This window comes from Hippopotamus amphibius, chromosome 11 (genome assembly GCF_030028045.1).
Source record: "Hippopotamus amphibius kiboko isolate mHipAmp2 chromosome 11, mHipAmp2.hap2, whole genome shotgun sequence".
Taxonomy (NCBI): Eukaryota; Metazoa; Chordata; class Mammalia; order Artiodactyla; family Hippopotamidae; genus Hippopotamus; species Hippopotamus amphibius.
The window spans coordinates 102,989,467-102,995,542 of NC_080196.1; positions in this window are offsets into that span (position 1 = coordinate 102,989,467).

A 6,076-nucleotide genomic window follows, 5' to 3' on the forward strand; every position below is an offset into this window, starting at 1 on the left:
TACCATCCAATATCTAGCCTCTTACCTTCCTCAGCAGTCCATGAGCGCACTTGAACCTTGTTATCTTCTGAAAATGGCTCACTTTTGAAATTTTGAGTTCTTTACACAGTCATGGTGCTTCCAGCATAATGATGTCCATAAGCTTATAGGCCATCAAGCCCTCATAGTTTCTCTTCTATCCAGCTCACCATGGTCACCATAATTATAAGATTTTGGGGGTGGAAGTGCTGATGTCCATGGTCCTGAAACAATCTCTGTACTCTGTGAAATTGTGAAGAGGGTCATGCCCTCTCTTTCCTATGCTATGTCTAAACTGGACTTCACAGTCCACCATTTCAACTGCACTGTCATTAACACTAAATTTGAATCCACCACACCTGCATTTATGGTTCAAAACCCAACCATTCATTTTCTCTATCCTGCTCTTAGGCTGCCGGCTGCTACCACAGAAGAGTCACATAAACATGCTACTTAGCTCCTCTACAAATATTTCATCTCAAGATACAGCTGGTTGTCTGAACCCTCTAAGTCTGTTTAGAGGTCTGGATCCTTGTTATGTTATCCTACTTTAAATGTAGAAATTTCCCAGGGGGCTGTCCCAGTGTGTTTTTCTTCTTATTGCTCTTGACTTTTTGTCTGGGAATCTCATTCATGGCTTTGATTATCACCTATATATATAAAAACCCCTCGGACTTCCCTGGCAGCACAGTGGTTAAGAATCTGCCTGCCAAAGCAGGGGACAAGTGTTCGATCCCTAGTCCGGAAAGATCCCACATGCTGCTGAGCAACTAAGTCTGTGTGTGACAACTACCGAGCCTGCTTTCTCGAGCCTGGGAGCCACAACTACTGAGACCACATGCTGCAACTACTGAAGCCTGCACACCCAGAGCTGGAGCTCCTAGCAAGAGACACCACCGCAATGAGAAGCCAGCACACCACAAAGCAGAGTAGCCCCTGCTTGCCACAACTAGAGAAAGAACGGGTGCAGCAATGAAGACCCAACACAGCCAAAAATAAATTTAAAAAAAATAAATGAAAACTCCTCAAATTAACATGTTTGTCACCAACGACTTTTTTTTATACACAGACCTGAATTTCCAACTACTTTTTCCAGCTGAATGTCCTGTGGGCATCTCAAGTTCAATATACCCAAAGCATAACATTATTTTTTCCACCTCTGTCATACATACTCCTTCTGCTGAATTCTCTGTCTCTGTTGGTGACGTTATCACCCATCCAGGCAGCAGAACCTGAAGTGCCTGCACCCAGCCAACATCAACTGACTAGGTATTTATTTGCTGTCTATTCCAGGAACACATTATGTACATTAATTTCCAGGAAAACAATGATGAGGAGAATTTGAATTGTGGTTGACTCTTGGTAATTCCAGGAGGATTATCCAGTCTGTGTGTCACTCAGGTCCCTTGACTTTTACCTACCGGCCAATTTACTACCTGAAAGTATTTTATCCCTACAATAGGTAGATAATAGAAATGATGTGAAATTAAAAATATTTCAGCTTGCTCTAGTTAATCATCACAGCAATCAGAATACAGAGAAGGGGAAATCCATTTGTAAACTTATACTTTCCATATTAACAACAACCATCAGAAAATTGACTGCAACTGAAATCAAAATTAAGTTTCAGGGATTATTTGTGACTTTATTTTCCTCTGTTACTCATAACTCATCATGGAAATGAGCATTAACCATTTGATTTTGTATAAGCTAGCAGGAAAGAGGCAAAACTCCATAAAATTGACAAGTAACTGTAAGGTGGTGGTGTGTTCTGATTCCAATAGCTTTTACTCAGTCATTTGGGTAACCACTGGCTATACTTTGGAAACTAATCAGCCAGAAGCATCAAGCTTGCAATTCCTTGTGTGCACAGCAGCTGCAGGTGGGTATGACACAAGACTCTGTGATGTGATGCTAGCCTGGGATGCATGACCCTGTGTGGCATATTCTCAAGACAAAGGTGTTAGTAACCAACTGGCCCTAATTTATCTTTGCCTACACCTGGCCACTTTTCAAAGGGAAAACCCACTTCAAGGAACTCTAGCCTATATCCTAGCAGGGAGAATCTGGGTGTTACAGATATGGCTTTGCCTTGCCAGATCAGAAGGGTGGAGAAGAGGCTGGCAGGGTACCAAGAATGAAGTAACGCCCCAGGTTTCAGCTCCTATCTAAAGCTGCTTCATTCAGGTAAGCATCTGGAGAAGCCAGATGAGATGACTAACCCGATGGATATGTCTCTGGAAAATTCCAAGCAGAGAAAATTGGGAATAAGAGGAGGTGGGAGAGGAATGGAGAACAGTACAAAGAGAAGCCAGCCAAAATAGTTTAGGGACCAGATAAACATCTGAGTTTAAAGAATGATTAAAATATTGTTTTAAATTCTATTTTAGGTCCTTACGCCAAGCACATTTACACAGGATAGGGTTGAAAGAAATTATGTTTCCGAGCTTAGTGGCAAATTGCAATAAAATCATATACTAAACTCACAGTCACTGCTGTCTGCTTTAGTCTATTGATGCTTTAGTCAGTCACAAACAGAGCGTATGTTTTGAGACAGGCTGATAAATACCATAGGTCCTGATTTTGGGGGGTATGTTTATATCAAAACCATTGCCATAGTAAAGAACAGAAATGGGCAAATTACCTCTTCAAATCTGGTTCACGGGCTTCCCAGGTGGCACAGTGGATAAAAATCCACCTGCCAATGCAGGGGACATGGGTTCGATCCCTGCTCCAGGAAGATCCCACATGTCTCGGAGCAACTAGGCCCATATGCCACAACTATTGAGCCTGCGCTTTAGAGCCCGTGAGCCACAACTTTTGAGTCTGTGTGCTGCAACTACTGAAGCCCACGCGCCTAGAGCCCATGCTCCACAGCAAGAGAAGAGATGGCAATGAGGAGCCCATGCACCACAATGAAGAGTAGCCACCACTCACCACAACTAGAGAAAGCCCGTGTACAGCAATGAAGACCCAGCACAGCCCATAATAAATTAATTAATTTAAAAAAAACTGACATGCAAACTGAATGAATCCCAAAATGATCACCTTAGATACTATTATGTAACCTGTTTGAAAGCTAATTGCTTATGAGCTTTTTAAAAAATTTTTTATTTTATATTGGAAAATAGGCAATTAACAATGTTGTGATAGTTTCAGGTGCACAGCAAAGCGACTCACCCATACCTATATATGTATCCATTCTCCCCCAAACTCCCCTCCCATCCTGGCTGCCACATAACATTGAGCAGAGTTCCCTGTGCTATACAGGAGGTCCTTGTCTTGAGATTCAGTCATGAGCTCATCTCTCACTTTCAACAGCAGACCTAGCTTGTGGGATGGCTTCCCTGTGACTCAGAGTAAGCACTGTCCCTAGGGATATCCCATAAACTAGGTCTGCACATCAATAAGCAAGTATTTGGCCAGGGTGTAGACTGCACCTATGGACAGACTTTAAAACATAACTCCATGGTTTTTAGAAAAAAATCTGTTTAGAAATACTTGGCTGGCTTCATTAGATAGAGGTGAATCACGCTTCCATCTCACTTTTTCTTTGTCACCTTCCTAAGTGTGTGAGGAAAATACTTAGGACTGAACAGTCTAGAGTGGTGCAGAAACATTTTCTCTGTGGGTGAGAAAGGAGATCAGATTTTCATCACTGCTTCTGTGTACCAGATGCTGGTGTGAATTGCATTATTGATTTGCATATTCAAATATGCTGCTCCTGTCTCTGCTGTTGGAAGTGAGAGGTGAGCTCATGACTGAATCTCGAGAAAGAGGTAGAAAATGGCCAATGGTTCCCTGCAGAGGCCTGAAATATCTGCAGGTCACGTCTTTGGAGGATTGCTCTTGTGGGGAGATAGCCTATATTACTGTTAGTAAACCTTGTTAGGTTTGGGGAGCACAGGGACCCCTGATCTCTGCTGAGCACTGTCTCTGTCAATCTTCCTGGTCTTGTTAGTATCCAATTCTTGACCTCAGGGCCATTCTATTTCTCTTCAGCTCAGGGTCCCAGCCCATCTTCCACCAAAGCCTGCTCTTAGGAATTGATCCACTATCAGTTATATACAATGATCTGTGATCCTATCTCTGAGGCATTTTCTTTCTTTATATTTTGATTGAATTTTTAAAGTTATGAAATATTATTTGGAACCATAAAAATGCATTCAATATGGTCTACAATTTAACAAACAGAATGTTATCAGAACCTCTGAAACCTCCCTTTCTCATTGTTTTACCAGAAAAACCGCTTCCCGTCACATGAGGTAAGTAGAGGCAATCATTTCTTCAAGACAGTCTGCCTACCAATATAAGTAAGCATCCTTAAAAAAACTGGTTTTGCTTGGCTTGACCTTCTCATCGAGGGAATTGTACTGTGTGTATTCTTTTCTTCCTGACTTATTTGATTCCTAAGCCTTACTTCTAACTGGCTTCTAAATCACCCATGTCTCCTGCACAGTGATTTTGGGCATCAGTAAGCAGATGAGGGCGTATTTTGGGTGTGTTCTGGGTGCCTTACCATAGTTTGGACTGAATGACCATGACCTGGTGTGGAGCACAGTTTTGGGTGTGCTGAATACGCCATGGTCTCGGGAAAAGCTCTGGGAACCCTTTGGCTGAAGGGAGGGGATGCATTCTAGAGGACACCCCGCCAGGACTTAGAGGATTCCTGGGAGGCTGGGCTTTCAGTACTAAAACCAGGAAAGTCCCAGGCAAACCAGGACCAGTTGGCCACTCTGGTCCTTCCCTCCACAAATCCACCTCCAGGTCAGTTGTGTCTTCTCTCTATTGTGTTAATTCTGACATATTTATTCACAACTGCTCATTGTTCCTAAAAGCCCTGCACACTCCTCCTGTGAAGAAAATTCCTGTGAAGAAGCCACTGCATTATTTGCCTCAGAGGAAGGGAGTTAACACACTAGACAGATAGTGGCAATTAAACCCCTAGATTTCGGAGGATAAAATGCTGTATAAACCTGCTGAAGTGATTCAACTTCTTATGCTGTATGGTAATAACATAAAATATAACAAGGGCGAAGTAAGGGTGGCGGGCAGGTAGGGGGAAAAATGAAAATTAGTGAGGACTTCCCCCACACTAAACATCATGCTGGTGATTATATACATGCATATATATGTATGTTTATGTGTATACATACATATATATGCATACACAATATGTGTGTATACATATATACTTATATATATGTATATATGTGCATACACATATACATGCACATATATACACACATACTATACACACACACATACACATTCATGCATATATAAATATATATGCATATGATACATAAGTATGTAATATGTTACATACATATATTTTAATATGAAATATGAATATAAATGCAATATAATTGATCTGAATTCTTATTTTATGGATGAGAAAATGGGGGCTCAGAGAAATTAAGTTACTTGCTCAAGGTCACACAGTCAGTAGAGTTGCCAACTGGGAATTTAACCTACATCTAGTAATTTATCCTTCATTTATTTCAAGTTTGTGTAGGATCTAGGTGCTGAGGAGCCAAAATGAGACCGCACAGCCTGTGGTGCAAAACAGCAGCTTCCTCCGCTCCTCCCCCTCCCCCTCCCCCTTTGCTTCTCACTTAACAGCAACAAGGACTCTCCACTGCTTTTTTTTTTTTTAAACCACTTTATTGAAGCGTGACTGATTGTGGTGATGGTTTCACAGGTGAATACTTATCTCCAATCTCAATTGCTTTTAGTGTTGCTTCTTGTATCTTTCCAGACATCCAAATAACAATCTAAGGCAGCTCTTTTTTTTGTTTTTTGCTTTTAGAGGGATCTATAGTCTTCCTTTTATGGAAAGACAATATGCCTATTGGTTACCCGGTTCCCCACCCCAGCCCCTACCTCCTCCTCCTAATATCCCCACAATAATACACCGTAAATTTTGTTTAGCTCAATACTTAACATTGAAATCATTACAACTAAGAGAATATTACTCACCACCCAGCTGTAAAGTCTAGTATGATCCACATTTCCCAGCATAATCCTTGTTTTCTCTGGAGTTAATCATTATATC